At 42.9% G+C, this 21,599-nt stretch overlaps 1 protein-coding gene across 6 annotated transcripts in view; it reads left to right on the forward strand.

Moving 5' to 3' along the window:
* Positions 1-21,599, forward strand: part of klhl32 (kelch-like family member 32) — a 478,483-nt gene that overhangs the window by 25,919 nt on the left and 430,965 nt on the right. For 3 of the 6 annotated variants that reach the window (XM_070885397.1, XM_070885403.1, XM_070885399.1), the window contains exon 1: positions 7,533-7,716. The exons of 1 other annotated variant lie outside the window; for it this stretch is intronic. The gene's annotated coding sequence lies outside the window, so the exon portion shown is untranslated. Of the gene's footprint in view, positions 1-7,532; positions 7,717-8,063; positions 8,098-11,066; positions 11,093-21,599 lie in introns of those variants that run through there. 2 more of the 6 variants (XM_070885401.1, XM_070885402.1) reach the window with 2 other exon arrangements.

Genomic DNA, 21,599 nt, shown 5'->3' on the forward strand with positions numbered 1-21,599 from the left:
TTGTCAACATCTTCACCGAGGCACACGAAAGCATGGGCCTTACACTAAACATCCATAAGACAAAGGTCCTCCACCAACCTGACCCCGCTACACATCACTGCCCCCCGGTCATCAAAATCCACGGCGCGGCCTTGGACAACGTGGAGCATTTTCCATACCTCAGGAGCCTACTTTCAGCAAAGGCAGACATCGATAACAAGGTCCAACACCACCTCCAGTGTGCCAGCGCAGCCTTTGGTCGACTGAGGAAGAGTGTTTGAAGACCACCACCAATCAATATTAACGACTTGAAAGAGGGGACTGAGTGTAACGTAGCCAAGTTTGCTGACGATACAAAGATGGGAGGAAAAGCAATGTGTGAGGAGGACATAAAGAGGCTGCAGGAGGACATAGACAGGCTAAGTGAATGGGCAAGAATTTGGCAGATGGAGTATAATGTTGGAAAGTGTGAGGTCATGCTCTTTGGCAGAAAAAATCAAAGAGCAAGTTATTTAAGTGGAGAAAGATTGCAAAGTGCTGCAGTACAGCGGGACCTGGGGGTACTTGTGCATGAAACACAAAAGGATAGTATGCAGGTACAGCAAGTGATCAGGAAGGTCAATGGAATCTGGGCCTTTATTGCAAAGGGAGTGGAGTATAAAAGCAGGGAAGTCTTGTTACAGCTGTACAGGGTGTTGCTGAGACCACACCTGGAATGCTGCGTGCAGTTTTGGTTTCCATATTTATGAAAGGATATACTTGCTGTGGAGGCAGTTCAGAGAAGGTTCACGAGGTTGATCCCGGGGATGAGTGAACATAAGAACATAAGAATTAGGAACAGGAATAGGCCATCTAGCCCCTCGAGCCTGCTCCGCCATTCAATAAGATCATGGCTGATCTGGCCGTGGACTCAGCTCCACTTACCCGCCCGCTCCCATAACCCTTAATTCCCTTATTGGTTAAAAATCTATCTATCTGTGACTTGAATACATTCAATGAGCTAGCCTCAACTGCTTCCTTGGGCAGAGAATTCCACAGATTCACAACCCTCTGGGAGAAGAAATTCCTTCTCAACTCGGTTTTAAATTGGCTCTCCCATATTTTGAGGCTGTCCCCCCTAGTTCTAGTCTCCCCGACCAGTGGAAACAACCTCTCTGCCTCTATCTTGTCTATCCCTTTCATTATTTTAAATGTTTCTATAAGATCACCCCTCATCCTTCTGAACTCCAACAAGTAAAGACCCAGTCTACTCAATCTATCATCATAAGGTAACCCCCTCATCTCCAGAATCAGCCTAGTGAATCATCTCTATACCCCCTCCAAAGCTAGTATATCCTTCCTGAAGAAAGGTGACCAAAACTGCATGCAGTACTCCAGGTGCGGCCTCACCAATACCCTATACAGTTGCAGCAGGACCTCCCTGCTTTTGTACTCCATCCCTCTCGCAATGAAGGCCAACATTCCATTCGCCTTCCTGATTACCTGCTGCACATGCAAACTAACTTTTTGGGATTCATGCACAAGGACCCCCAGATGTTGTAATTTCTCCCCATTCAAATAATATTCCCTTTTGCTGTTTTTTTTTCCAAGGTGGATGACCTCACATTTTCCGACATTGTATTCCATCTGCCAAACCTTAGCCCATTCGCTTAACCTATCTAAATCTCTGTGCAGCCTATCTGAGTCCTCTACACAACCCGCTTTCCCACTAATCTTTGTGTCATCCGCAAATTTTGTTACACTATACTCTGTCCCCTCTTCCAGGTCATCTATGTATATTGTAAACAGTTGTGGTCCCAGCACCGATCCCTGTGGCACACCACTAACCACCGATTTCCAACCCGAAAAGGACCCATTAATCCCGACTGTCTGTTTTGTTAGCTAGCCAATTCTCTGTCCATGCTAATACATTTCCTCTGACTCCGCGTACCTTTATCTTCTGCAGTAACCTTTTGTGTGGCACCTTATCGAATGCCTTTTGGAAATCTAAATACACCACACCCATCGGTACACCTCTATCCACCATGCTCGTTATATCCTCAAAGAATTCCAGTAAATTAGTTAAACATGATTTCCCCTTCATGAATCCATGTTGCGTCTGCTTGATTGCACTATTCCTATCTAGATGTCCTGCTATTTCTTCCTTAATGATAGCTTCAAGCATTTTCCCCACTACAGATGTTAAACTAACTGGCCTATAGTTACCTCTCTTTTGTCTGCCCCCTTTTTTAAACAGAGGCGTTACATTAGCTGCTTTCCAATCCGCTGGTACCTCCCCAGAGTCCAGAGAATTTTGATAGATTATAACGAATGCATCTGCTATAATTTCTGCCATCTCTTTTAATACCCTCAGATGCATTTCATCAGGACCAGGGGACTTGTCTACCTTGAGTCCCATTAGCCTGTCCAGCACTATCCCCCTCGTGATAGTGATTATCTCAAGGTCTTACCTTCCCACATTCCCGTGACCAGCAATTTTTGGCATGGTTTTTGTGTCTTCCACTGTGAAGACTGAAGCAAAATAATTGTTTAAGATCTCAGCCATTTCCACATTTCCCATTATTAAATCCCCCTTCTCATCTTCTAAGGGATCAACATTTACTTTAGTCACTCTTTTCTGTTTTATATATCGGTAAAAGCTTTTACTATCTGTTTTTATGTTTTGCGCATGTTTACTTTCGTAATCCATCTTTCCTTTCTTTATTGATTTCTTAGTCATTCTTTGCTGTCGTTTAAAATTTTCCCAATCTTCTAGTTTCCCACTAACCTTGGCCACCTTATACGCATTGGTTTTTAATTTGATACTCTTCTTTATTTCCTTGGTTATCCATGGCTGGTTATCCCTTCTCTTACCGCCCTTCTTTTTTACTGGAATATATTTTTATTGAGCACTATGAAAGAGCTCCTTAAAAATCCTCCACTGTTCCTCAATTGTGCCACCGTTTAGTCTGTGTTTCCAGTGTACTTTAGCCAACTCTGCCCTCATCCCACTGTAGTCCCCTTTGTTTAAGCATAGTATGCTCGTTTGAGACACTACTTCCTCACCCTCAATCTGTATTACAAATTCAACCATACTGTGATCACTCATTCCGAGAGGATCTTTTACTAGGAGATCGTTTATTATTCCTGTCTCATTACACAGGACCAGATCTAAGATCGCTTGCTCCCTTGTAGGTTCTGTAACATACTGTTCTAAGAAACAATCCCGTATGCATTCTATGAATTCCTCCTCAAGGCTACCCCGTGCGATTTGATTTGACCAATCGATATGTAGGTTAAAATCCCCCATGATTACTGCCGTTCCTTTTTCACATGCCTCCATTATTCCCTTGATTATTGCCCGCCCCACCGTGAAGTTATTATTTGGGGGCCTATAAACTATGCCCACCAGTGACTTTTTCCCCTTACTATCTCTAATCTCCACCCACAATGATTCAACATTTTGTTCATTAGAGCCAATATCGTCTCTCACAACTGCCCTTATATCATCCTTTATTAACAGAGCTACCCCACCTCCTTTCCCTTCTTGTCTATCTTTCCGAATTGTCAGATACCCCTCTATGTTTAATTCCCAGTCTTGGCCATCCTGCAACCACGTTTTTGTAATGGCCAGCAAATCATACCCATTTGTAATGATTTATGCCGTCAACTCATTTACTTTATTTCGAATGCTGCGTGCGTTGAGGTAGAGTGATTTAATACTAGTTTTTAAACCATGATTTTTAGTTTTGACCCCTCCTGCAGCCCCTTTATATTCATACATATTGTCCCTTCCTATCACCTTGTGGTTTACACTTACCCCAGTGCTATTCTGCTCTGTTGCCTCCTGCCTTTTGCATTCCTTCTTGGGGTCCTGTTCATCTGAGCTCTCACCCACTCTAACTAGCTCAGAGCCCTCTCCTGGGTTCCGAATACTCCTTGCATTGAGGCACTGAGCTATCATGCTTGCCATTTTATTACACTTTGACCTTTTAGAATTTTGCTGTACAGTGGCCCTTTTTGTTTTTTGCCTTGGGTTTTTCTGCCCTCCACTTTTTCTCATCTCCTTTCTGTCTTTTGCTTTTGTCTCCATTTTGTTTCCCTCTGTCTCCCTGCATTGGTTCCCATCCCCCTTACCATATTAGTTTAACTTCTCCCCAACAGCACTAGCAAACACTCCCTCTAGGACATTGGTTGCGGTCCTGCCCAGGTGCAGACCGTCCGGTTTGTGCTGGTCCCACCTCCTCCAGAACTTGTTCCAATGCCCCAGGAATTTGAATCCCTCCCTGCTGCACCACTGCTCAAGCCACGTATTCATATGACAAGAACATAAGAAATAGGAACAGGAGTAGGCCATACGGCCCCTCGAGCCTGCTCCGCCATTCAATAAGATCATGGCTGATCTGATCATGGACTCAGCTCCACTTCCCCGCCCGCTCCCCATAACTCCTCATCCCCCCATCGCTCAAGAAACTGTCTATTTCGGTCTAAAATTTATTTAATGTCCCAGCTTCCACAGATCTCTGAGGCAGCGAATTCTACAGATTCAGAACCCTCTGAGAGAGGAAATTTCTTCTCTTCTCAGTTTTAAATGGGTGGCCCTTATTTTAAGACCATGCCCTCTAGTTCTAATCTCCCCCATCAGTGGAAACATCCTCTCTGCATCCACCTTGTCAAACCCCCTCAATCTTATACATTTCGATAAGATCGCCTCTCATTCTTCTGAATTCCAATGAGTACTCAACCTGGGGCAGCCGAGTAGTTATCCCCTTGCGAGGCAGAGAGGCGTCTGTCCGGGAGCTCCACCGCGAGCACCCGGGGATCGTTCTTATGAAGGCCATAGCCAGATCCCACGTCTGGTGGCCTGGCAGTGACGCGGACTTGGTGCTCTGCGTCCGGCGGTGCACCATTTGTGCCCAACTCAGTAATGCCCCCAGGGAGGCCCCCCTAAGCCCCTGGCCCTGGCCCACCAAACCGAGGTCACGGGTGCATGTAGACTATGCGGACCCATTCATAGGCAAAATGTTCCTTGTAGTCGTCGATGCATTTTCAAAGTGGATCGAGTGCACAATTTTAAACTCGAGCACCACCTCCACCACTATGGAGAGCCTTAGAACCATGTTTGCAACGCACGGAATTCCTGACATATTGGTCAGTGATAATGGTCCGTGCTTCACCAGCGCAGAATTTCAAGATTTTATTGTTGACCACAGCATAAATCACGTTTAGACGGCACCGTTCAAGCCAGCCTCCAATGGCCAGGCGGAGCGAGCAGTGCAAATCGTTAAACAAGGCATGCGAAAAATCCAAGGTCCCATGCTGCAGAGCCACCTGTCGCGACTGCTGCTGGCATACAGATCTCGTCCGCATTCGTTGACTGAGGTTCCCCCTGCGCAACTTTTGATGAAAAGGTCCTTAAAGACTAGGCTCTCGTTAATCCTCCCATACATGCATGAAATTGCTGAGGCAAAGCGCCGGAAGCTAACTGAGTACCATGACTGAAATTCGAGGGGGAGGTGGAATGAGATAGGGGACAAAGTGTTTATGTTAACTAAGGTAGGGGTCCCAAATGGCTTGCAGGGACAGTAACAGGCAAGGAAGGAAACAGGCTACTGGTTGTACAAATGGACAATGGCCAAACCTGCCGGAGGCACGTAGACCAAGTAAAAAGTAGATTCACCAACAACACTGAAGAACCAGAGGCAGACTACAATGTGGAACTCACACCATACCTCGTGGACAGACAGAGGGAACAACCTGAGGAAAGGACAGTCTCAACAGACAGCCCAGGCGAGATACCAGCAATCACACCGAAAGAAAAACAGGCACCAAGACAAACAACTGAACCACAACTAAGACGCTCTACGCGAATGCGTAGACCATCTGAGAGACTGAACCTATAAAGACAATAAGACCTTGGGGGAGGGTGATGTCATGTATCTCACACTACTGTCTATAACTGTATCTTACCATGCTATACATGACTGTAACTAGATATGACCTGTAACCACAAGCATACTTTACCACCAGGGATGCAGTTGCAGGAGATACTGCATACCTGTCCCACACAGGCATATAAAGGCAGGTCTCAGGCAAGTGAGGCACTGGAGAGCTGTGAAATAAAGGTGCAGGTCCAGAGTGACCTTGACTTCAGCATATGCCTCGTGTAAGTCTGTACTGCAGGGTCAGGACTTTACAGTTCTCATGTTCTTATGTTAAACATTCACTCCCTCGACCAGTGTCGCCCGTGGCTGCGGTGTGTACCATCTACAAGATGCACTGCAGCAACTCACCAAGGCTTCTTCGTTAGCTCCTCCCAAACCCGCGACCTCTACCACCCAGAAGGACAAGGGCAGCAGGCGCATGGGAACACCACCACTTTCATTTTCCCCTCCAAGTCACACACCATCCTGACTTGGAAGTATATCGCTGTTCATTCATTGTCGCTGGGTCAAAATCCTGGAACTCCCTTCCTAAGAGCACTGTGGGAGTACCTTCAACACACGGACTGCAGCAGTTCAAGAGGTCAGCTCACCATCACCTTCTGAAGGGCAATTGGGAATGGGCGATAAATGCTGGTCTTCCCAGCGACGCCCATGTTCCAGGAAAGAATTAACAAAATGATCAGTTTCAGAGTGGCATTGGCAGAAGCCTAGGAGCAGGTTGCCTATCAGCTCTTGTGGCTGTGGAAGACACTTGCGCTTTTGGAGGATATTGTGATGTCCTTACACCTTACTATAGAATCACACGAGGCATGTATTGCAGACAAGGTCACTACGTGACCTGAACCTTTATTCCCAGGACCAAGAAGTGCTGACCCTGCGTGGGACCTCCCTTTATATACCTAGATGACCAGGTGAGGAGTGTCTCCCACACGTTCACCCCCTGTGGTCAAGGTGTGCATTACTCAGGTGTATACAGTGTGCAGTGTTGTTACATAAAGGTTACAGTTATGTGAAGGTTACAAACATGACAGATATCAGAGGAAAAATAGATGGTGACATACAGTTAAAAAAAATTACATTTGAAATCATAATTCTAGAGCTTTAATTTCTTGGTTTTTCAGGTTTAAAATCTTAATAGCGCCAAACCATGGATTAATTAGATACATGGTAACTTTCACCTGGACAAAGGGAGGAGCCACAAAGATGAATAATCAGGACCCCAATTTTGCATATCTGCCAGCAGCAGGCAGAAAAGTAGCGGCAGTGGCAAAAGCGTGGCAGCATGTTGCTTCAGCAACATTTGCGGATCTGCAGTCCAACTGATTAGAAGTGATAATCCTTCATTTTGTGGTTCGAAAGTGTGACCTATTTTAATGCCTGCACCGTTCTTAAATACAAGCCCAACCCCGTGTTGAAACTAACATGCACTCTGCGACACTTTTAATAGTGGCAAATGTCACTCCGAACAGCCCCCGCCTCCCGATGCAGTCGGGGAGGTAACACGGTATCACCCATGGCCAAGCTGCAATCCGCCAGCACAACGTTCCAAGGATTGTCCGTGCGCTCTACGTCACGTGTCAATCACCGTGAGCGCGGCGGCGCTTCTGTCTGCTCCAGAGGTAGGCGCTCGGTGTAGCGGGCACACAGCACAGTACAGCACAGCAAGCAGCGAGTGTCTGTCTCTGCAAGCCCGGCTCCATGGAACAAATCCCCAAATATTAACCGCATCTCTAAGATTCACCGGATGACCTACACAAGTGCAACAGCTAAATAATCTTAAAAAAAATAACCCAAACAAACACGTGTTTACGAGGTGAGTGGAAGTTATTTTATGCATTTGGTGCATCAATGTTTCTGAGCAGCAGTAGCAATAATCGCGGGGATTGTGATTGCTCGGTTAGATATTGCAATATCCAGGTACTTCGGGTCGTGTGCTATTTACGAGCCCGTTAAAATCCGTTTTAGTACTTTTAAAATTTGTAATTGCATTAGAAATTCCGTTGAGACTGAACGCTTTACAATACTATATCGGGGACGTTGAAAAATGTGGTGAAAACAGCTTATTCTGTCATAAGACTTTAGTTGACTTTAGCTTTACCATGGCAACACCGCTGTAAGACAGGATACTACGTGACCTTGCTTCAAGGGAGAATTTGGACAGCAACTCCATATGATGACCTCATCAGAGTTGCTGGTAATTATTGGAAATAATTAACATTGAAATATGCTTTCTAACAAAGTGGGACAATATGAATTTAATTTAAACTAGTCAATGGAGTGCTGTAACAATTTGCTTTTTGTATTTGGAGAATGCTGTAAATTTACTTGTTTTTAAATGTTATCATTGATAGGAATTGCCAACAGTGCCTAACCATTTAAAATAAAATTGTTTAAAGGCTGTTGCAATTTTAATACATATCAGTCGATCTCCTGTGGCATTGCACATGGGTAGTCAAGACCAAGTGCAGTTTTCAAGTAAAGCAGGGTTAGAGGGGCGGGGGTAATGCAATTCAGTCCCCATTTTAAAGTCATGTGTTCTGTCTTTTATCTTTTATTTTGGTTTTCAAATACCTATATCTAAGCTGCAGTGCCTCCACTGCAGGGAGGGTGTAATTACAATATGACAAGTTTACATCAGTATCAATGTGGATCTTGGAATTTATAATGGGGAATGTTGACTGGATGAATGTGCAGATGTAAGATTTTCATTTTTTTTCAGATATTCCACTGCATTTCTTCTTTCAATGTCCATTAGATTAAAAAAGGTGCTCATATTTTACAAATAAATCCGATCAAAGTTTATTTATATATGTTGAAACTTGAACTGTTGAAAATATCTAAATGATTTAAAAAGCATGGTCCCACTCTTGTTAACATTGAATAATTTTGTGAGATATGATAAATTACACCTTCATTTTGTATTGTCACAGGTGGGCACGTATTCTGAACGCTGGCTGAGAGAACATGGGGAATTGTGGACATCTCCACAACTTCCATCAGTGCCACTCTGGAGCTAGTTAGTAGGAAGTCTGAGACATGATCAAAGATTGAATCTTTGCTTGGTGCTACATCTGCTCACCTGGTCAAAATGGATTTGCTGTTTGGAGAAATCGAAATGCTAATGTCACTCAGGGTTTGAATTTGAACTTGGGTGTCCCGTTTTGTGTTTCAGCCCATTTAATATAATGTTCCTCTGAGCTGTATCAGTATTTTATTTCATTTTTGTCTTTATTCTTACAAATACAATTTGAAGTGGGAGCCATTTAAAAGGCTAATGTGAAATAAGAAGTGGAAAATAAAATTTTATTTAAAGATAATAATTGAAGGAGCAGAATTAGAAATGTGTGATGGAGTGTACAAATTGTTGCTAACTGAGTAGTCAATATCCTGTCACAGTGCAGATGGGGAAACAAATGTCAGCGTATCCTTCAAGTGAAATGGTGTTAGTCAGGGGGGTAATAATTGGACCAGGGTATCCTGATGTAATTCAGTTTCCATTTTAATGTCATACATTATTTTGTTATTTTTATATTTCCATTATAAATGTCCATGTATTTAGAATGGAAGAAGCCTATGTAAATGTGTTATATTGTAATGACATCCTCCCACCAATGATGGCACTGCAGAGATAAGATTTTTAATACATTGGAGATGATATGCACTGTTGTTCATGAGTAGTTTGGCGTCTGGAGCCTGTTTCTGACTTTGAGCTTCGAAGATGGAATGAGGTTTAATCTGCTTCATTTTAAAGTCACTGATTGAGCCACTTGTGGGGAAGTGGTCGAAATAAATCCTGAGGTCAATTTGAGGCTAATTATACAGAGAAGCTTCTGCAGATTGGCAGTTGCTTGGAAATCCTAGGCTCCAGCTCTTGGGGAGAGACCAGGTTATACAAGGGTTGTCTTTTTTTATATTCTTTTGATATATACAAGTAGTATGTCTGTAGTGTGATGAACATGTGCTAGATGCGAGATATTTTTATATATGGACATTAATAGGTGAGAGTCTTTCAGAGGAACACTAAGTCTTTAAATTGCAGAATGTTCCTTATTACTATCCAGGACTGGAAAGGGTATTAATTGCTGTCTGTGAAACTTGCTTGTTCACAGGGCCTCGAGCTGAGTGGTTCTTGCTAAGTTTCTGACTTAATGTAGGGTCTGTGTGAAATTGTACGATAGAATTTTTCCTTCTAGCTTGGAGAAATCTTGAACATGTATGTTAATAAATGGGGTATTTTATATTGAAATTACGTACCTTCGCCTTTCCATGATAAAGTTTGCTTTCAAGTAATTCTGGTATTAAAGGTGTATTAATTAATGTTTCTAATACTATAGCTAATTTTTGTATTTAAAAGAAAGTATGATATATATTACAAAGACCGTAATCTTCCCTTTTTATCATGCAGCTAGAGTTGTCATCAATTTTTTTTGATACAGCTGCTGTTCCACTCAGGGAATTGTAAATAATGATCACTTGTCAAGGTTTAAAGCTTTATTTTTGAATAAAGTCTGTATGTGGAAGTGTGATCTCTGCTTTTAATAAAGAAGTAATTTGTATTAACATAGCAGTAGCTTGCTATTTGCCTGGCAGCGTTGAGATGTTTGGTCACTGTATTTTCACTTCAAGAACCAGAGATCTGTGGGAGGGCAATGAGGTCTGGGAACACATGATGGTCTGGAATCTTGTGGCTGGGAGCACAAGTTGGATGAGGCCTTGGTCTCATGTGGGCGACCTCGTAATTTTCCTTTCAGGAGGACATTTAAAGTTATAAAAGGTAAATTGCAAGGTCCAGTTCCCTATTAAAGGACTGTAAGGAACCCACCTCAATCAATTATCCTCCAAGCATGCTTTTCTATGATAAACATAGCCCCAACCTCGAGACCCCATTTTGATAGCTAAGAACACCAAGACTGGTTATCATTTTGGTTGCCCTCCTCTGTATTCTCTCCAGAGTCTCAATATTCCCTGCCATATGTGGGAACCAAAACTGGACATAATACTCCAAATGCAGCTTTACAAAAGCTTTTTATTGCCTCAGTATAGTATTCTTTGTGTTATACTGTCTGACTTACTGTTGTATCTATACAACCCAAAACCCAATTTGCTTTCCAGGCATCTTGTCACACTGCTTGTGGAACTTCGCTGATTTCTTCACTCTGATTCTCAGGTCACTCCCCTGCTCCATAACTGTAAGCTGACATGATTCGTTGCAGATAGGCAAGCAGCTGCTGTTCAAGCTCCACATTTTCAGTTGTTCAACAGAATAAGCTGAGTGTTTGTAGTAATGCACTCACATATTTTATAATGAGTTGTGCTGTTTGTCATGCTGCTGGTGAGGAGCTCCTGATACCTGCTCTCTGCCAAGTGAGGGCTCAGAAACCTGCTTGTCAGTTGTCTAATGACTAACTAGAGACTATCCTCTTGGATGTGTAGGGAAGGTAAAGAATGTAAGCAATGTCTCTTTGGGATCGAGGTGGCTCCAAGATAACATGGCGAGTGATGGAAGTTCAGAACCAAGTCAGACTTCTTTGCAGATTTGCTAATGTACTACCTGTGCAAGTCAGGTCTGCAGTTCTACAAAGCACTTGGTGTTTTGACATAGAGGGGTAGATCTGTCACTGGAAACTGGGATTCTTCCTACTTAGCTTCAGATAATCATGCAAGCCAAAACTCATAAGGTGTAGGGTGGTCCTGGCTAGACATCCAGGAGAGTGCTTATCAGTGCTCTGTTCTGGAAAGCTCCTAGTTTTAGCTGATCAAGCTTCATTCGCACCACTGTGGGAATCTCTATGCCTTGGTTTTCTCCACTTGAATGCAGTTTAGAGCTATGGAATTATATTTTGCATACCATTTCAGGCAAACATAAACTCTCCCTCTATCTGTATGCATTTCTCATTAGCTTGATTTGGACACTTTTATGGTGTGTTTACATTACAACATTGGTATTGGTGCAATGCAGTTTTTGCTTTGCTTTCACGGTGAAGTTGTAATGTAAATTCAGAGTCTGGAGAAGTGGTGCAAGACTTTCTGGAGGGGGTACTCTTGCTTTGGTTTGAGGTGAGACAGAGTCCAATTACCTTGGACCTGCTATACACATTATAGACCTACCTGCAAATAATTTTAATGTTTTGAGAGTGCGGATCTTGTCACCAACGCTTAAGTACATCCCTGTCTGGTGTAAAATAAAACGGGGAAGGTGGCTCAACCGTGGCTATCAAGGGAAATTAAGGATAGTGTTAAATCCAAGGAAGAGGCACATAAATTGGCCATAAAAAGCAGCAAACCTGAGGACTGGGAGAAACTTGGAATTCAGCAGAGGAGGACAAAGGGTTTAATCAAGAGAGGGAAAAGAGAGTACGAGAGGAAGCTTGCCGGGAACATAAAAACTGACTGCAAAAACTTTTATAGATATGTGAAGAAAAAAGGAGTAGTAAAAACAAACGTAGGGCCCTTGCAGTCAGATTCAGGTGAATTTATAATGGGGAACAAAGAAATGGCAGACCAATTGAACAAATACTTTGGTTCTACCTTCACGAAGGAAGACACAAATAACCACCTGGAAGTACCAGGGGACCAAGGGTCTAGTGAGAAGGAGGAACTGAAGGATATCCTTATTAGGAGGGAAATTGTGTTAGGGAAATTGATGGGATTGAAGGCCGATAAATCTCCGGGGTCTGATAGTCTGCATCCCAGAGTACTTAAGGAAGTGGCCTGAGAAATAGTGGGGTCACTTTTCTCGGGCCACTTCCTTGAGTACTATCGACTCTGGATCAGTTCCTATGGACTGGAGGGTAGCTAATGTAACACCACTTTTTAAAAAGGGAGGGAAGAGAGAAAACGGGTAACTATACACCAGTTAGCCTGACATCAGTAGTGGGGAAAATGTTGGAATCAATTATTAAGGATGAAATAGCAGCGCATCTGGAAAGCAGTGACAGGATCGGTCCAAGTCAGCATGGATTTATGAAAGGGAAATCTTGCTTGACAAATTTGGAATTTTTTGAGGATGTAACTAGTAGAGTGGACAAGGGAGAACCAGTGGATGTGGTGTATTTGGACTTTCAAAAGGCTTTTGACAAGGTCCCGCACAAAAGATTGGTGCGCAAAATCAAAGCACATGGTATTGGGGGTAATGTACTGATGTGGATAGAGAACTGGTTGGCAGACAAGAAGCAGAGAGTCGGGATAAACGGGTCCTTTTCAGAATGGCAGACAGTGACTAGTGGAGTGCCACAAGGCTCAGTGCTGGGACCCCAGCTCTTTACAATATACATTAATGATTTAGATGAAGGAATTGAGTGTAATATCTCCAAGTTTGCAGATGACACTAAACTGGGTGCCGGTGTGAGCTGTGAGGAGGACGCTAAGAGGCTGCAGGGTGACTTGGACAGGTTAGGTGAGTGGGCAAATGTAGGCAGATGCAGTATAATGTGGATAAATGTGAGGTTAACCACTTTGGGGGCAAAAACACGAAGGCAGAATATTATCTGAATGGCGGCAGATTAGGAAAAGGGGAGATGCAACGAGACCCGGGTCTCATGGTTCATCAGTCATTGAAAGTTGGCATGCAGGTACAGCAGGTGGTAAAGAAGGCAAATGGTATGTTGGCCTTCATGGCTAGGAAATTTGAGTACAGGAGCAGGGAGGTTTTACTGCAGTTGTACAGGGCCTTGGTGAGGCCTCACCTGGAATATTGTGTTCAGTTTTGGTCTCCTAATCTGAGGAAGGACATTTTTGCTATTGAGGGAGTGCAGCGACGGTTCACTAGGCTGATTCCCGGGATGGCTGGACTGACATATGAGGAGAGGCTGGATCAACTGGACCTTTATACACTGGAGTTTAGAAGGATGAGAGGGGATCTCATAGGAACATATAAGATTCTGACGGGACTGGACAAGTTAGATGCGGGAAGAATGTTCCCGTTGTTGGGGAAGTCCAGAACCAAGGTTCACAGTCTTGGGATAAGGGGTAGGCCATTTAGGACTGAGATGAGGAGAAACTTCATCACTCAGAGTTGTTAACCTATGGAATTTCCCTGCCACAGAGAGTTGTTGATGCCAGTTCATTGGATATATTCAAGAGGGAGTTAGATATGGCCCTTACGGCTAGGGGGATCAAGGGGAATGGAGAGAAAGCAGGAAAGGGGTACTGAGGGAATAATCAGCCATGATCTTATTGAATGGTGATGCAGGCTCAAATGGCTGAATGGCCTACTCCTGCACCTATTTTCTATGTTTCTATTTAAAATTTAACTGTGAGGAGAAAATGTCTGCGCTGTGCAATGTTCCCTCTTGGATGGAAGAATCAGTGTTCCAGATAGGCAGTGTAAACAAGGGATCTGTCTATTTGAAAGCTACTGGTCTGAGAGAGAAAAAGAGGGGGCATATCAGATCTGAGAAACATCCACATTCTTCATCTTTGCTTTCTCTAATAATGAGCGCGCTGTTGGTGAGATTTCCTGATCGAGTAAAGTGTTTCCAGATTTCATGAAAAAAGAAGCTGGTGTGATATTTCTGTGACTTGGTAATGTGTCTTTATGGAAGAATTGCTTTAAGTCCTTGCCGTTAATATGTTTATCCTCTGTTTCATTACTGAAATTAGAAATGTCCGGTGTGATGTTTGCAACAGGATAATTTGCTGTCAGATGTTTTAACCGTAAGATTGGAGCTAATTTTAGCTATCCGATCAAGGAGACTTTTTTCAAATGTACAAGTCTTCTAGATTATATGCAAAAGAAAAGATCCTGATTCAGAAAATCAGGAAGTCGAATTGGTATGTGTGGAGATGAGGAATAACCAAGGGGCAGAAAATACTGGTGGGCATAGTTTATAGGCCCTCTAATAGTAGCTGTACCGTTGGACAGAGTATTAATCAAGAAATAATAGGAACTTGTAACAAACGTAATGCAATCATCGTGGGGGACTTTAATCTTATAGACTGGGCAAACCAAATTGGCAAAGGTAATCTGGAAGATGAGTTAATGGAATGCATTCAAGACAGTGTTAAATTGGATGGTACAGGTAGTGAGCAAGGGGATATTGGGGCTGGGAGTGCGGCAGAGAGATCGTGGGTGGGACAGATGATTGCGGGGTCAGGCCAGCGATTGCAGGAGCCGGCAGCGAGGAAGGACTTCAATTTGTTCATGTCGGAGTTCTGCGCATGCGCCACCCGGCGGCTGGGAATGGTGCCGGACGAGGGGTGGTGCCGGATAAGGGAGTCCCGGAGAAGGGAGGTTCAACCTGTACTAGATTAAAAGAAGAGGCTTATAATGTTGCGAAGAATAGTAGTAAGCCTGAGGATTGGGAGTTTTTTCGAAACCAGCCAAGAATGGCCAAAAATTGAAAAGTGGGAAAATAGAATAATGAGTACATTAATTAAAAATATAAAAAAACAATTTTAAGAACTTCAAGTGTGTTTTTTCTCGCTCAGGCATTCACTTGGAATTTAGGATGACTTGCTGCCGCACTAATGAGTTCTCAAGTGACTGATGAGTCCAATGCGGGACCTACAGTCTCTGTCACAGGTGGGGCAGATGATGGTTGGAGGGACGGGTGCTTGAGCTGTCGTGCACTCCTTCCACTATTTACGCATGGCTTCCATTTGCTCCCAGCGAAGAAGCTCAAGGTGTTCAGCGCCTTCCCGGATGCTTCTCCTCCACTTTGAGCAGTCTTGGGCCACGGATTCCCAGATGTCGGTGGGATGTTACACTTTTTCAAGGAGACTTTGAGGGTGTCCTTGAAGCGTATCCTCTGCCCATCTGGGACTCGCTTGCCATGTTGGAGCTCTGAGTAGAGCGCTTGTTTTGGGAGTCTAATATCGAGCATGCGGACGATGTAGTCTGCCCATCGGAGCTGATCAAGCGTGATCAATGCTTCGATGTTGAGGATGTTGGCCTGAGCAAGAACACTGACGTTGGTGCGCCTATCTTGCCAATGGATTTGCAGAATCTTGCGGAGGCAGTGTTGGTACTTCTCCAGTTCTTTGAAGCGCCTGCTGTACATAGTCCATGTCTCTGAAGTATATAGGAGGGCAGGTATCACTTCTGCTGTGTAGAATATGAGCTTGCATGTCATCGTGAAACAGGCGAATGATGGTGACAAAAATTTGAGTGCATCCAAATTTGAGCAGCACACTCCATAATCCCTCACGGTTGAGAGTCGAAGGCCTTTGTGAGGTGAAAGAAGGCCAAGTGCTGCTCCCTGCATTTCTCTTGAATTTGATGCGTGGTGAAGATGATGTCTATTATGCCCCTTAGTGGGCGTAATCTGCATTGCGACTCTGGGAGGAGCTCTTCAGCCACTGGGAGAAAGCGATTGAGGAGGATTCTTGCGATGGCTTTCTCTGTCATAAGGGGGAAAACAGAATACGAGTCAATTAGTAAAAAAATATAAAAACAGATTGTAAGAATTTCTACAAGTGTGTAAAAAGGAAGAGAGTAGCAAAAGTAAACATTGGTTCCCTAAAAGATGAGACAGGAGAAATTTTAATAGGATATTAGGAAATGGCAAAGACATTAAACAAATAATTTGTATTTGTCTTCACAGTAGAAGTCACAAAATGCATACCAAAAATAGTGGGGAACCAAGGGGCTAATGTGAGGAACTTAAATTAATTTATCAGTCAAGAAAAAGTATTTGATAAACTAACAGGACTAAAAGCTGACAAATCCCCTGGAGCTGATGGCCTACATCCTAGGGTTCTAAAAGAGGTGGCTGCAGAGATAGTGGATGCATTGATTGTGATCTTCCAAAATTCCTTATATTCAGGAATGGTCCCAGCGGATTGGAAGGTGGCAAATGTAACCCTGCTATTTCAAGAAAGAAGGGAGAGAACACACCGGGAACTGCAGGCCAATTAGTATGACATCAGTCGTCGGGAAAATGCTGGAACCCATTCTAAAGGAAGTGGTAACAGGGCACTTAAAAAATCATATGATTAGACAGAGTCAGTATGAGGGAAATCACGTTTAACAAATCTATTAGAGCTTTTTGGAACTAGCAGGGTAGATAAAGGGTGACCAGAGAATGTAGTATATTTGGATTTCCAAAGGACATTTTATAAGGTGCCACATAAAAGGATGCTAAGCAAGTTAAGGGCTCATGGGATTACAGGTAATATGTTATCATGGATCATGGGCCACCCTGACCTGTGTGAGAACACCACCGCAGGTCGTGGCTACAAATAGAGCTGGAGCGCTAGGCCCTGGAACATCATGGTGGAGGTGCGGCGAATGAGGGTACGGGACCCAGAAGAGCCGAGGGCCCACGGGCAGTACTGACCTGCCCACACTGTGATAGGTGTGCGCACTAGGTCTGTGCAGCAGAGCAGGTCTCCAGTCGTCCTGGTTAATCCTTGCACTGGATAAAGGCCTAGCTCTGTTAAGCCCGTGTGGTAGCTGATGTGCAACGGTCACCACATGTTAAAAAAAAATTCATGCACAGGTATCTTCCACCCCATCAACTGTAGTTTAGGACTGGAACATCAAGTCCTTCATTGAAACATAGAAACATAGAAAATAGGTGCAGGAGTAGGCCATTTGGCCCTTCAAGCCTGCACCACCATTTATTAAGATCATGGCTGATCATCCAACTCGGTACCCCTTTCCTGCTTTCTCTCCATACCCCTTGATCCCCTTAGCCGTAAGGGCCATATCTAACTCCCTCTTGAATATATCCAATGAACTAGCATCAACAATTCTCTGCGGTAGGGAATTCCACAGGTTAACAACTCTGAGTGAAGAAGTTTCTCCTCATCTCAGTCCTAAATGGCTTACCCCTTATCCTTAGACTGTCCCCTGGTTCTGGACTTCCCCAACATCGGGAACATTCTTCCTGCATCTAACCAGTCCAGTCCCGTCAGAATCTTATGTTTCTATGAGATCCCCCCTCATCCTTCTAAACTCCAGTGAATAAAGGCCCAGTCGATCCAGTCTCTCCTCATCTGTCAGTCCAGCCATCCTGGGATTGATTCTGGTGAACCTTCGCTACACTCCCTCAATAGCAAAAATGTCCATCCTCAGATTAGGAGACCAAAACTGAACACAATATTCCAGGTGAGGCCTCACCAAGGCACTGTACAACTGCAGTCAGACCTCCCTGCTCCTATACTCAAATCCCCTAGCTATGAAGGCCAACATACCATTTGATGATTATGGATAGAGGATTAGTTAACAGACATAAAATAGAGAGCAAGGAGAAACGGGTCATTTTCCATTTGGCAGGCTGTAACTGGTGGGGTGCAGCTAGGATCAGTCCTTGGGCCTCAGCTATTTACAATCTATATTAATTACTTAGATGAAGGGACTGAGTGCAATGTATCCAAATTTTCTGACAATACAAAGCTAGGTGGGACAGCAAGCTGTGAGGAGGACACAAAGAACCTGCAAAGGATATAGACAGGTTAAGTGAGGGAGCAATAAGGTGGCAGATGGAGAATAATGTGGGGGAATGTGAGGTCGTTCACTTTGGCAGGAAGAATAGAAAAACAGAATATTTTTAAGTTGTGAGAAACTTTTAAATGTTGATATTCAGGGAGATTTGGGTGCCCTCGTACAAGAAACACACTAAGCTACCATGCAATGAGAAGGCAAATGGCATGTTGGCCTTTATTGCATTGGTTTTGATCTTTCAGAATTCCCTTGATTCTGGAATGGTCCCAGTGAATTGGAAGCTAACAAATGTAACGGCGCTATTCAAGAAAGGAGGGCGAGAGGAAAGGGAACTGGCACCTTATTGAATGCCTTCTGGAAATCCAAATATACCACATCCACTGGTTCCCCTTTATCCACCCTCAAAGAGCTCCAGAAAATTTGTTAAACATGATTTCCCTTTCATTATGATTTTCTAAATTTTTTCTTGCTTAAAGACGGACTCCAGCATTTTCCCAATGACGTCAGGCTAACTGGTCTGTAGTTTCCTGCTTTCTGTCTCCCTCCTTTCTTAAATAGGGGCAGTACATTTGTGATTTTCCAGAATCCAGGGATTTTTGGTAGATTACAACTAATGCATCCACTATCTCTGCAGCCACTTCTTTTAAGATCCTAGGATGCATGCCATCACGTCCAGGGGACTTGTCCACCTTTAGTCCCACTAGTTTGCCTAGTACTTTTTCTCCAGTGATAGTAATTGTTTTAGGTTCCCCCACCCCAATAGCCCCTTGATTATCAATTATTGGGATGCTTTTAGTGTCTTCTACTGTGAAGACCGATACAAAATATTTGTTCAAAGTCTCTGCCATTTCCATGTTTCCCATTATTAATTCCTGGGGTGAGAGGGTTGTCCTCTGAGGAGGGAAAGAGTAGAATGGATCTATACTCTGGAGTTTAGAAGAATACGAGGTGATCTCATTGAAACATATAAGATTCTGAGCGGTCTTAACAGGGTCGATGCTGAGAGGTTGTTTCTCCTGGCTGTAGAGTCTAGAACTTGGGGCACAGTCTCAGGATAAGGGGTTGGCCATTTAAGACTGGGATGAGGAGGGATTTCTTCACTGAGGTCTGTGAATCTTTGGAATTCTCTACCCCAAAGGGCTGTGAACGCTGAGTCATTTGGTATATTCAAGACAGAAATCGATAAATTTTTAAACTCGAGGGGAATCGAGAGATATGGAGATTGGGAGGGAAAGTTGAGTTGAAGTCGAAGACCAGCCATGATATTTAATGGCGGAGCAGGTTCACTGGGCCGTATAGCTGATTCCTGCTGCCATTTCTGTTCTTATCTGAAATGTTAATACGTGTGCACTATCAGGCTATTATGAACTGATAATCCAAGTGAGAACGTGAAGTCATGTTTACTTATGAAAAGTAAACTTGCACATTGTGTGTGTGTGTGTGTGTGTGTGTGTGGCTACGTTTGGTTCAAACTGCAACAATAATGTTTTTATACGAATTAGTTACAGGACTAAAATATGTTAAAAGAATCATGAATCCGATCCATTCAAATAACTTCAGTTTAATATATTCATTCTTATCATCCTAATTTATGTTAGTTATTAGTCTTTAAACCTGTCAGTCTGAAGGTCTGCAGTTCAAAAATGCTCATATTTTGAATACAAATTAGAAATATTTTGAACTCGGAATATTGTAAACAAACTGCTTTGAATGCATTATACTTATACCTCCAAAATAGCTGGATACAACAACAACTTATATTTATATAGCGCCTTTAATGTAATAAAACATCCCTATGCACTTACAGTACACTTTATTAGTAATTAGCTGTGTTTGCAATTTTTAAGCTTTTAATTAAATCTCAAAGCAGAAGGATGTTTCAAAAGCTTTTATGATTGCATTTAAATGATAATTAGCTATGAATTTGTGAGGTCAATGTTCTTTGTTGAGTAAAGACTCACTATATTCCAGTAAATATGTCATTTGCATATTTTCATGGTAACTAATGCATAGCAGAAAAGGAAAACTGCAGATGTTGGCAATCTGAAATAAAAGCGAGAAATGTGCAGCAGATCATTCTGCCATCTGAAAGAGAATGATAAGTTAGTATTTTGGTTGGGATCCTTCATCAGACTCAAAGTTCATCAGTGTTTTATGCTTTTATTTCTGACATCCTATATTCTGTAATGAGAGTTTTTAATTCCCTCTGCGATCCACGTGGAAGTTGTCAATAATGCACTAATACTTTCTGGACAAATTGACATTGTATTTTTTCGAACACTGTATAGTTTTATATTTGCTATGAATGTATCGGGCAAGGGGAACACCAAACACAAATTCCTGACTCTGTTTTATTCGAGAGAAAGTTCATTGCGAAAGTATTGCGGGGAAGAGCGAGGTGCTTTCCCATAAAGGAGGAAAACCATCCTTCAACTTCTCCAATGCATCTTTGATCTTCTTGCTTAGTTTCAGAGGGAGGCTGCCATATTATGGCCAGTTTTGTTATACCAACTATTAATCCTGGTTGAAACTGGCCAAATTCATTTCATTTGAGATGCTGACACCTGCCAGATAAAAGAAATATACTTTGCTAGTATATCAAGCAAACTCATTTTCAAATACGGCTGTTAGTCAACTTTCGGAAAGTCGACTTTCATCTAATTCATTTGGGCTGGATTTCAACTCTGATCCGAGAAATCATGCAAGCCACTGAGGGCTGGTTTTAGAGATTTGATTGACTATTATTGGCTCAAATGCCTATTTGTGGCTCATTGGTAGCACTTCTGTCGAGTTGTGACTTCAAGCCCAACTGCAGGATTTAAGCTGGGTTAAAACTTCAGTGTAGTACTGAAGGAGTACTGCGCTGTCAGGTACCACCTTTTCATAATCTTAACATTGGCACTTGGCCATTGAGGAATGAAATCGGGAAGCACATTTTCATACAAAGGGTAGTGGAAATGTGGAACACTCCGCCAAAAGTCTTTGTATGCTGGGTCACTTGGAACTTTCAAGACAGATCGATAGATTTTTGTTAGGTAAGGATATGAAGGGGTAAGGAGCAAAGACTGGTAAATAGTGTTGCGGTACAGTTAAGCCATGATCTAATTGAATTGGGGAACAGGCACGAAGGGCTGAATGGCCTACTTCTGTTCCTACAATTAATCTCTGGATTTTATCTGTATGACATCGTTATTACAGTTTTTCACCATATCTGTTTCCTTTGAAACTCCTGGTGGTATTAGAAAGCATTTTTATTTTAACGTGTTTTCTGTCTTTGTATTTTAGTACTAAAAATGAGATCATCTCAT

The sequence above is a fragment of the Pristiophorus japonicus genome, chromosome 7, assembly GCF_044704955.1.
Source record: "Pristiophorus japonicus isolate sPriJap1 chromosome 7, sPriJap1.hap1, whole genome shotgun sequence".
In the NCBI taxonomy this organism is placed as follows: Eukaryota; Metazoa; Chordata; class Chondrichthyes; family Pristiophoridae; genus Pristiophorus; species Pristiophorus japonicus.